Here is a 12,362-nt window from a genome sequence, read left to right as displayed (position 1 = left end):
TGGACTTAGCTTCTTGCAATCTCCTAAGGATAGGGAACTCTTCTTTGGCCGTACACAAATGAAGACCATGTCTCCTTCCTCGAAGGTTCTATCTTGACGCTTCAAATCTGTGTATGCCTTCTGTCTATCCTTGGCGGCTTGGATGTCCTGTCTAATTGACTTCATTTGGTCATCCATCTCTTCCAGCATCTGCCTTGAAGCTTCAACCCTCAAGGTTGGATTTGAGAAGTTTAAAGGACTTTGATAGTCATGCCCATACAATGCTTGAAAAGGGGTCATCTGAATACTTTGTTGGTAAGAAGCATTGTAGGCAAACTCAACCAGTGGCAAGTATTGAATCCACCTTTTTGGTTCATGGCAGCAGTGTGCCCTTAGCATATCCTCGATGACTTGATTGACTCGCTCCATTTGGCCCATCAGTTTGGGGATGGTAGGCTATACTAAAACAGAGTTGAGTCCCAATGGCTTCAAAGATAGCTCTCCAGAAGTGTGATGTGAAGAGGGAATCATGATCACTAATGATTCTTCTGGGCAACCCATGTAGCTTGAATATCTCCTTGATGAACAACCTTGCAATGTCTGAGGCTTTATAGTTTGTCTTAACAGGAATAAGGTGTGCAACCTTAGTAAGCATATCAGCCACAACCATGATGGAGTTATATTCTCCCTGAACTTGGGGTAGGCCAACAAAAAAGCCCATACTGATGAATTCCCATTTCATTTGGAGAATGTCAAGTGGTTGCAACTTTCCTGGCATTTTGACATGTTTGGCCTTAATACATTGACAAGACAAACACTCGGTGACATATTTGAGAACGTCACCTTTAAGCCTCTCCCAAAAGTAGCTCTTCCTGACTGCATTGAGAGTCTTGGCATAGCTGGGATGTCTTGAGAAAGGGAAACCATGAGCTTCCCACAGTATCTTCTGCTTGAGTGACTGGCTTGCCGGTATACATAATCTCATTCTATAGTAGACAAGTCCACTACTAATAGAGAATTCATGATACTTAGCATGTAGCTTTTGGTCCTGATCCTTGATAGGGATCTCCCTTAGCATCTTTTGATAGGCTGTATCATGGCATGTTTCTTCTCTAGCTAGCTCAAGTATTGGGTTGTTTGGCATGGATACCTTTGTGGCTAGAGATCTAGCTATTGATGGATTTTGCAAGATTAGAGAATTGAGGAATGCCTTGCAACTGAGTGCATCGGCAACTACATTCTCCTTTCTAGGTCGGTATTTGATTTCAAAATCATACTCCTCCAGCATTTCAATCCACCGACGTTGCCTCATGTTGAGCTTGTTCTGGGTAAAGATCCACTTGAAACTTTTATGATCCGTCACTAGAGTAAACTTGTTACCCAAAAGGTAGTGTCTCCAAAGCTTTAGAGCATGGATGAAAGCTAACAGTTCTAGGTCATGCGTAGCATAATTCTTCTCATGGCTCTTCAGTTTTCTTGAAGAGTAAGCTACAGGATGACCTTCTTGCATAAGCACACATCCTAAGGCAAGCACGATGGTATCAATTACTACTTCGAACTCCTTACTGAGGTCTGGAAATTTCAGCATAGGTGCTGATATCAAAATTTTCTTTAACCTATCAAAGCTAGATTGTTCGGCAGTTGACCATGCAATGGATGTTTGTTTCTTCAGTAAATCTGTTAGAGGTACTGCAATCAAAGCATAGTCTTTGATAAAGACCCTATACCATCCTGTCAATCCAAGAGAACTGTGTATTTCTTTGACACTTGTTGGTATTGGCCATTCTAGAAAATCTCTGACTTTGGCCGGATCCATTGAGATTCCTTTCATTGATACGATGAATCCCAAATATTTAATATGACGTTTGAAGAATGCACACTTCATCTTAGCATAAAGCTTGTGTGCCCTCATTGTTTCAAGGACAATGCGAAGCTGGGGTTCATCATCTTCTTCCTGTTTGGAATAGACTAATGTGTCATTGAAGAAGACGAGTACGAAGTCATCAAGATATGGCCCAAAGTTATCCTGCATTAACCTGTTGAAGGTGGCAGGTGCATTCGTAAGCCTGAATGACATGACTAGGAACTCAAAGTGTCCATATCTTGTGTTGAAGGCCGTCTTTGGGATATCTTCTTCCTTGATCCTTATTTGATAGTAATCAGACTTGAGATCAATCTTGGAGAAGATCTTCGCACCCTGAAGACGGTCAAGAAGCTCATCTATTCTAGGAATATGGTACTTGTTCTTAACAGTTAATTGATTCAACCCTCTGCAATCAATACATAGTCGAAGTGCTCCATCTTTCTTTTTCTAGAATAGCACTGGAGCTTCCCATGGTGAATTGCTGGGACGGATGTAGCCCTGATCTAACAGTTGCTTGAGTTGCTCCTTTAGCTCAATTGCTCCTAGGATGGACATTTTATAAGGCCTCTTTGCAATTGGCGCAACTCCTAGCACTAGCTTGATCTCATGATCAACTTCCCTTTGAGGCGAAAGTTCTGTGAGCTCTTCAGTAAATACGTCCGCGTACTCCTTTAGCCATGAAGGTCCTTCACTAGACTCTTGCTTCTGATCTAGCTTATTAAGCTTAATCAAGTAGACAGGTAGTCCCTTTCTAACTCCCTTTATAATCCGAGATGCTTTGGCCAATTGAATTTTTGGTTTTCCAACCTCTCCTTGAGTTGTGACCAATTCCCCTTCAAAGTTTCGAAAGAAAACTTGGGCCTTTCCACAATGAATGTGGGCATCATTAGGTTTAAGCCAATCCATTCCGAGCAAACACTCATGGATACTTAGGTTCATGAACCTGAATTTGACCGAAGTCGACTTTCCTCCCAGAAAGACCTTACGACCATTTGCTAATTCCACAAGCAAGGTAGGTGCTTCTACTATGGCTAGTCCTAATCTTCTTGCACAAGCTAGTGAGATAAAGGAATGTGTACTACCACAATCAATCAAGGTTTGAAACCTTTACCTTGATAGTCCAATGGTGTTTGAATCACGAAAAACTTGCGATTTGGGCCTTTCTTGTGAAGAGCGGCATGGACTATTGCCCTCTCAAACTCTGCTTCCATGATCGGGTCTTCTTCTTCGCACAATTCCCTATTGGCAACACATGCGGTTCTTCCTCTGCCTCGGGTGGTGGCTCCCTAGCCACGACCGGTTCCTTGGAAAGGAGCTTGACATTGTCCTCCGCCAATCTTGGGACATTGCCTTTTGAAATGACTGGGCTCGTTGTAGTGGAAGCAACAGAGATTGCGGCCATTACCTTGGGTAGAGACGAAGTTATTGACATTATTGGTCCTTGCTTTCTATCTTTGTCCCCGGTTTTTACCTTGAACTCTCTTCGCTTGGGGCCTATATGCTCCTCTGTTCTGGTCATTGTAAGACCAAGTCTTGTTACTTCTTGGCCTAGCCTGCACCTCCTAAATTATGGGCGTAGCTCGAATAAGTGCGTCCTGTAGATCTATTGGGCGCATAGATTCGAGGCGGGTATTCACTGGTGGGTTTAAACCGGCACAAAATTTTGACACTTGCTGTGTCATATCCATCTGTGGCGCATACTTCAGAAGTGATACAAACTTTGAGTAGTATGCATCAAGAGTTAGTCCCAACTGTTTCAGCTTGTAGAACTCATTCATTTTCTGCGTATGATACGGAGGTGGTAAATATCTTCCTTGCACAGCTTTCTTTAGCTTTTCCCAGGTAACGGATCCTTTCGAGATTCCTTGATCTCTGCACCATTGCTTCCACCAAAGCTTGGCTTCGTCGGTGAGCTTCAGTTTGGCAAAGCATTGCCTGGTTGGTGGGGGTTGTAGTACCAGCCACTTCAAAGTAATCTTCCATGGACTCTATCCAAATCTCAGCATCCGCTTGGACAGTAGTCCTTCCTTTCCCGTCAAATTCTGGTGGCTTGATCTACTTGAGAAGAAACTTCTTCTCCTGAATCACCACCGTACTTGATATAGGGGACAGACTGGGAATCTATACTTGGGGTTATGCCTGGATAGAGGATTCTTAACATTACAACTTGCTAATCGTTATGATTATATTTCATACCCAATTCATCTTTCAGCCAAGAACCTAGCCACTTAACTTTTTATCAATTCTCATAGACAAGACAAACATTGATAAAAAGAAGTATTATTTCATTTATATGGGCCTAGCCCTTTCAGAGTACAATATTTCTTGGGATGGTAGAGCAACTGGTACATTAGTTCAGGGAGAATAATGTTGTGTTACATTTAGACACGGGAATTGGATAATAGTATGGTTTCGGGTCATGGATCTTCAGGAATCGATAAGTCATCGGAAGATTAGGATATCCTTTCCTTTGGAACCCATTCTTCTTGTAGCATCCCAACACCTTGATCTTGTGGGCGGGGATTATGTGGGTCACCTCCTCGTATACATATGAGTTCAGCTCAACCCTCCGACCTTTGACATGTAAAGTTGAGTTTACGTGAGCCTCCACAAAAATGAACAGCTTCACGATCTTTAGGTCCTCCAACCACTTGATCCTCTTTAGGTTGGTTCGAAAGTACGCAAACCCATGGGCAGCTATGTAGTAGATTCCTGAGTCACCCATCCACCTCCGTTTCACGTACAAAGGAGATGGATTAAAAATACAGTCTAGGATGTTCATCATATCGATCCTTCGTCGATAATTTGAGGAATGCATCGTGGTCATAAACATGACTCGAAACACTAAGAACTTGTTCCATGCTTCATAATTCTGCAAGGCAGCATCGAAAGTAAGAAAATGTTCTTAATAGCAACATTTTCTTTATTTCTTCTTATTAGGATTTCTTATAAAGACAGATCCTTCGTTGGTTGGCTCTGATACCAACTGTAACCTGTCCACCTGTTTCCTTTCAGGACAGGTCTTAGCAGTCCATCGGGAAGAGAGTCTAGAAAGCTCCGCCCGGCACTCCCATGGAATGTTATGGAGTTTGCGATCTAGGACCTCCCGTGTCTACCACGTAGTGGAAGTATTCCGACCGTTCCCACTTAGGACCGACCTGAATTAGGATTTCCTCTAATGGTCATTTTCCTAAACGATAGCTAGCGTCAAACCCTAAGCAAACTACTTTACGTAGTAACGCCAGGGATGAAGTGGATTCATGCTGCACTTGGTTCAAGGAGAATGGGAAATGAGAGGGATATAAGGCTTGACCTCTCTTCCCATAAGGCATAGTCCCATTCCATTCCCCTAAAACAGCATAAACCGGGATTTTTGTAACCTAAACTCTAGGTCAACGCCCTTACTGTTCATTTTCTTGAGAAGAGCTCCTTGTTGTCCATTCCGATTGAGAAAAGTTCACGACCAACCAGGACCACCCATCCGTAGGACGGACCCATGGCTACATCCACTGCACTTTCCTCAAGGTTGCTTTAGTTGTCTAATTACCTATCACATTTAGTTGGACATGCATCAAGTAGCTTCCTTAATTAGCCCGTTAGACACTAGTTCCTTCACGTAATCTTAGCACTTGACATAGAAAAGCAGTGTCAAATAGATTTCTTTACAATGGGTTATCTTATTTATCTTTGGAATACATCCATAAAGTCCAGCCGACAGGCTAATCCATAATCCGCCCAAAGACAATCCATAATCCGCCCGAAGGCTATCCAACAATCCACAGGGATTACTAATCCAAGATTCCACCCATAGACTAGTATGCGGGCCTCGAGATCCAATCTCGAGTCATTTGGCCTCTTGTTCAGGGCTTGGAAGGCAAGGGATTTATAGCCAGAGCCCCCCCTAGCACCCAAGCGTCCTCTTGCTCCAAGTAGCGCTCAACGGAGAGACCTCACTCGGCGGGTTCGGTCCACGTTCTCGATGCGGCTAACAATCCCCTTGGTTAGGGTCAGGCAGACAGTCGGGGGTAACTGAGGCTGCCTCTCCCTTTAGGCCTTCAACCTGAAGCATTAAATATCTTTCCATCCTTTAGTTCCTTGAGCAAACAATGCAAACAGTGCTCCTAAACTGTTACAAGCACAATCAATGCTAGTGGTCGTTTATTTGGCCAACTGCTAAGGAGTGAATCCTTCTCTCCGAATGCATCTAGCATTCAATCTGGGATCAATTGCGACTTGGCAAGATCCCCAAGGGTTTGCTTGTTAACCCTTTTTTCCTTGGGTTAGGGCCATACCTTGCTAACCCAACTTAACCAATACCTTAGGTTTCATACATTAACAATAAATCCTGGCGACCATGTCGCTCTAAACTGTAAATTGATCCTTTTCTTCCAAGCACATACCTAGTTTCCCTTAACTTGGCAAAATTTTTCCAAGAAAGGTGTTATAATAGGATGACTACTCATCCTCTTGTAAGTTAAACTTGCGCAAGAACCTGCAAATCTCATTCCAAGGAATGGCAACTCTTTCTTGTGACCAAACCACAAGACCATGCGACGTTGCAACAAGTGTCGCATCTATTCCATGGGATCATTTCGCCCATTGAATGACATTTTCTGGTCAGAATCAAGATTAGATAAGAAGCAGGGTTTAGGGTGTCTTCTTACCCAACCCATTCCTAATTGCACTGGGCCGATAACGTTCAGTCCTAGGGTTTCCAACTCAATCCGAGTTTCATCATTTGAACGAGTGATCCTTAGGGTAGAAACCCTAGATCGTTTCTCGCAAGAGCATCCAATTGTCCCTACATTCCGTGAATGTGGGTAGGACCTTTGGGTATGAGGGTTTCAACTTGGCAACAAGTGTGAAACTAAGCGGAGTCGTGCTAAAACCTAGTTAGCACTTGGGGTATTTATCGTATCGATTGAACAAACCTATGCGAATCCCTTGTGGTTTAGGTGATTTAGATAATCCAATTTACTTGTCTTGCGACAAGGAGGAACCATTCCTAAGGATGCTAACTTGATCTAAAATGGAAAACAAGTTGCAACATGTCACAATTCATGTAAGCACGCGATTCATTGCTTCTACGTACGACTAGATTCGCAATAACCCTAACTTTTCTTATTAAGACCAAAATGCATGTTAAATTGTGGCATAACTTCTAATGATCCTACTAGGACTTGCATTCAAGAATCTTGCCCACAATTCTTTTTCTAAACTTTTAAGATTTCATGCTTTAATGAACCATGCAGCCTTTCCCTAAATACAACTTTTGATGAATGAAATTTTTCGTACGATGAATGTGCAACATGCAATCATTTCCTAACTACAACGTAGTGAGCTTCATGCCAAAAAAAACTAGAGTTAACCTATTCAATTTACAATCACATGCCACATGCAAATTCATATAGTCATTTCCGCGCTCAATGGGGTTAATGACTTCCCCTAATGAATCATCCAATGAAGATTTTCTAAAAATGCGACATGTGATTAATCTTTCCATGCCTAGTCAAAGGTGCACTTTAATAATTTTCGACCTTATAATGATAGGCATCAGTTGTTCTAGGTTCGTCACTTTGCAATGCACAAAATAAAATCTTCTAATAAGGTCCTAAAATGCATAGACAACTTATGTTTTTTTCGTTCATTCCATTGAAAGTACCAATGAACAATTTTCATATCTTGTCAATCCTAGTAAATGTTTAAATAACCACTTATTTCCAATTTCATTTAGCTAGGTGGATTCGACATGCATAGGTGCATCCTAATCCATGAAAGTATCGTGCATAATGCAATATTTCTATGTGAAATCAAAATAGAAAAAAAACTTAGACTTGTGGGCTCGGGGAAATATCCACCTGAATACTAGGAGATGAACCTCCTATAGGTGGGCCTTGAGACTTTTTAGGGGCCATCATAGGCATGAATTCGGCTTCTGGTTTGCCTTCGCGGTCTACGAATTCACTCGCCTTGGTATGTAGCCTCAAGATTTTTGCCTTTCTCCCTTGTACAAAGGAGATACCTTTGTGGGACTTTAGATCTGAATGGTGCTTGTGGGAAAGGAGGCTTTATGAGCTTCTTTAGGGAAAATCGGGGTGGCTAGGCATGGGTTTACGGACGGCTTGTGGGCTTTGAAGCCTATTTGTGGAAAAGGCCTATTGCGAATGAAGCTGCGGGAATTAGGCTTATGGGAAATGGGCTTTAAGGGAGGGCTTTTAACCCCCGGGATAGACCCCATGTGCACAAGGTCTTAGGCCTTGTTTTTTTTTAAGAAGCTTCCAAAGCATAGGAAGCTTCTGCTTCCCCACGAAGCACGTGGTCAAGGGGAATGATTAAGGATTAAACGAAATAGGAGATGATGTCGAATGGAGGGAAAAAAAAATGGACTTGTCAAGGAGATGGCGGCGGCTGTCAACGCTGCATCGACAGTTGGCGATTAACTCGGCGGCCCTTCCCGCGGCACAGCAGCAGCTCCTTGCTGGTCGGTAGTCTCTCAAACTCTCTGCATGGCATCCCTGTGCTCTCCCTCCTTCCTCAGGCAGCCTCTGGCCTTCTTCCTCTCCCCCACAAGGCTAAGGGGGGGGGGGGGGGGTTATCTGGATCAGGGGGGGAGAGGGGACCTCCCCCACGTGGGCTGTGCATGCAGCCCACGACTCCCTCTTGTAACCCACCTCTCCTACCTAGCCCATCCCCTTCCCTCAGCCACACATTGGCTGGGGAAAAATCAGCAAAAAAAAATTGCAATTTATTAGCACATTATCCACTTAATCCCCTCCCAAGAGGGTGTTTACCCACAGTTTGCAGATTTGAACCGCCGGGCTCAGTTTGCCAATGCGGAGGTCACGATTGCCACACATGCGGGTTACGAAATAAATTGTCGGTAATTTCCATACGGAATATGCCCTTGCACAGGGTTTACCTGGTGTGCGGGAAGTCGGGTTTAGTAATATTTTTTGAACGGGAATATTACAATTTGAGGCACTGAAAGAAATGCCCCACCATCTCATTTCATTTTGAGAGCTTTTAGCTCTCTTAAGCTTCTTTTAAGCTTAAGCTTTAAACTAACTAGTTCAATTTGGAGTGCTCACAGTTAAGTGCAAGTGGTTTTGGACTAGTTGAGGGGATAAATGCTTTGCGATTTGACTGGATGTGTGACTCTTTTTGCATCGAAAACTATAGATTTGGCATCCATCATATACTTTTTGGCTTTCGACTCTGGTAACTACTTCATAACACCAAACCTTGCAACCTTAAATGGGGGTTCAAATAGATTCCAATTGATGAATGAACACTTGCATTGGATTCTTGACAAGGAAATGCATTTAGAAAAACTCCAACTCCTTGATCAGCAATCGTTTCATTTTTTATAAAAATTTGCTATTTTAGGCCTCTCGTGGTCTTTCTGTACTTAAATCCTAGCTTTCAAATCCGCTCTCAAGACATTTCTTATCTTATAGGTAGTCTAGAGTATCTTATTTAGGAGCTTTAAAAATATACAAGAGGTCTTGAATAGTTTGGAATAATATGTATTCTTTGCCATTTTTTACTAATAATTCTATCAATTCACTAATTTACTTTTATTTAGGAGAGACTATCTTTTTGAAGAGTTATTGAGTATAGTATACCTTTACTAAATCATATATTCTATCCTTTTGACTTGTAGAAAAAGATTGAAGAGCCATTGAATAATTATATCTATTGTCATGGGTTTTTATAAAAATTTTATTACTAATGACTTATTTATTTAACTCCAATAAATTAGGAAAAGTTCATATCATTATATATAGGACTAGTGATGCTTTTTTCAAACTAACTCTATTGACTTATCAAAATTTCATGTTATTTCATGTAGAGAACTTTGTATAGCATCATACAATACTCTTTAAGTCATTATTAAAAAATAGATAAGATCATGAATGATATAGAGTAAAGGAGATCTATCATCACAATGATTATTTTTAATGGATATTTTTTTGTAAAATATGAGATATATTACATTTAAAGAAAGATATACAAGGATAAGGCATCAATAGTGTAGTGATAATTTCAATCCTAAAATTAATATGCATTAGAATTATAGTTATGAGAGGAAGAAATACAGTCAAGTCCTTTCTGTTTCTTCCTGCTATAGATCAAGGAAAGAGATCTTAAGAGATTGTGAAGGATAGGATAATATAGGCAATATTATGACATCAAGCCAACATCCAAGTATTGAAATATGATAGTGCTTCTAAGAATATCATTCGAGGATATTGAAATCCAATAGTGCTACAACAATTACAGTTGAGAGTATGATGAGAAAATGACTTCCAAGAGATAATATCAAGTAAAAAGTTATATCCGGCTTCATATTCTCCGAAGCATCTTGCACACATGAGATCCTCTCAATTTTGAAGCGGATATGATGAACAATGTCACTAATACTTTTATCTATTGCTAGGTTGATCCTTCTTATATCTTGATAGACTTAAAACTAAACAAGAATGAGATGTGATTTTGGTGAGAACATTTACAATAAAATATAATCTGCTATGAGAACTAAGAAACAAAGAGAAGATGAGAGAATGATGGTTCAAATGATTGCTATTTTTTTTAAAAAAACGTGATTTTAGTGGAAAAATATGATAGTAGAATATATAGCCATTCAAGAGGAAATAATAATTGCCAAAAGGTGACCCCTAACATGAATTCGTCGTCCGTAGGTATTAAATGGTTGACCTCTTAAATGAACAATATATTCTCTCATTAATCGCATCTAAATGGATAAATTTGGAGCATTCATTCTTCTAAAACCTTAGATAATTAGTAACTTAATCATTTTCTTATAAGTTCTTTTTTTGAAGTGTTTTGGTCCTAATGGTGCTCTCCTTCTTTGCCTTTTGTGTTCTTTCCTCTTGCTCATCTACGTCATTGTGATCTTTTACTCTACATGCTTGTCACATGCCTATACTCTCTATTATCTACGTCCTCTTCCTCTCCCTCATCTACATCATTGTGATCTTTTTCTCTACATGCTTGTCACATGCCTACACTCTCTATTATCACCATGAAATGTAATTCTTAGATCTTATTTGAGAGGGTTACACGTGTGCTACCTAAGCATAGGGATACAATACAAGAGATGGTGTAGGCATTGTGATTTTACAAGTTTGTAACATTGCCATGGGTGGTTACGCTGGTGCACCCTGTAGTTATCCACATCCTCACTCAACTTCATAAAGAGTCTCCCATTTATATCAATGGCCATCAATACAAGTTCCTTTTTTGAAGTATTTTGGTCCTAATGGTGTTCTCCTTCTTTGCCTTTTGTGTTCTTTCCTCTTGCTCATCTACATCATTGTGATCTTTTGCTCTATGTGCTTGTCACATGCCTACACTCTCTATTATCACCATGAAATGTGATTCTTAGATCTTATTTGAGAGGGTTACACTTGTGCTACCTAGACATAGGGATACAATACAAGAGATGGTGTAGGCATTGCGATTTTACAAGTTTGTAACATTGCCATGGGTGGTTATGATGGTGCACCTTGTAGTTATCCACATCCTCACTCAACTTCATAAAGAATCTCCCATTTATATCAATGGCCATCAATACAAGCTTACCTCACAATGCGTTTAGGGGTAGCTCTATTACTATTTGGAAGTGGCAATCGGGAGCCCTAGTCTACACTCACACTACCCCAAATGGAGGAGATTTTTGGTGCCCCAATTTGGTGCGCAAATCTGATGCCGTATGCGTACATAGCAAGCGTCGAAAAGTCCCCAAGAATAAAGAACTCTACTTTTTGCTCAAAATCCAAGAGAATAGACTTGCACGACATGAAGCAAAAAGACCAATTGGGTACAATCTCCCTCCATGCCTTGTGTGAGCACTCCACAAAGCATGTATTTAATATTTTATTCATCTCCAAGCTTAAAAATAGCCCAAATTTACAATTAGCATGCTTTAGCTTTTGTGTTTTCTTTTGTGCAAATAAAGAATAAAGCGGTTGGGCATCCCAAGAGTCAAGTTGTGCCCAAATACAGTGACCAATAATGAATATTTAAATCATACACCTATGCATATACAAAATAATAAATATATATCAAGTGCTTCAATAAATAAGCGCGTCAAAATAAATATTGGCACCACGCCTAAGACGGACGCCCATAAAAAATGATTATTTCTTCTAAATAACTTGAATACATGCTATTGCCCTGTGCTTCTCAACGCCACCGCTGCCTGCTCTACACATCAAACTGAAGCATTCACAATTTTTAGAAAATAATAAAATTAAATCGACAAAAATGAATACCTAGCAGTCTTCAACTACAAAATAAATAAATAGGTTGGAACTCTATCCTAACCTTAATTTAATACGAGTGGGCACTCTAAACTCATAAACGTCCAGTAATTTAAATATGTATTTTACGGAATCACCCACTTGCACATTACATTAACGTGACGCCCGAAAAGGATAGGCACCCCCATTAACTTTTCGCACAAGGAATCCACCTTGTGTATGACCTCGGCAAA

Source organism: Lygodium microphyllum, chromosome 13 (assembly GCF_053477565.2).
Source record: "Lygodium microphyllum isolate KBCC chromosome 13, Lygodium_microphyllum_v1.1.10, whole genome shotgun sequence".
NCBI lineage: Eukaryota > Viridiplantae > Streptophyta > Polypodiopsida > Schizaeales > Lygodiaceae > Lygodium > Lygodium microphyllum.
Note: the sequence above shows the minus strand (reverse complement) of the source record.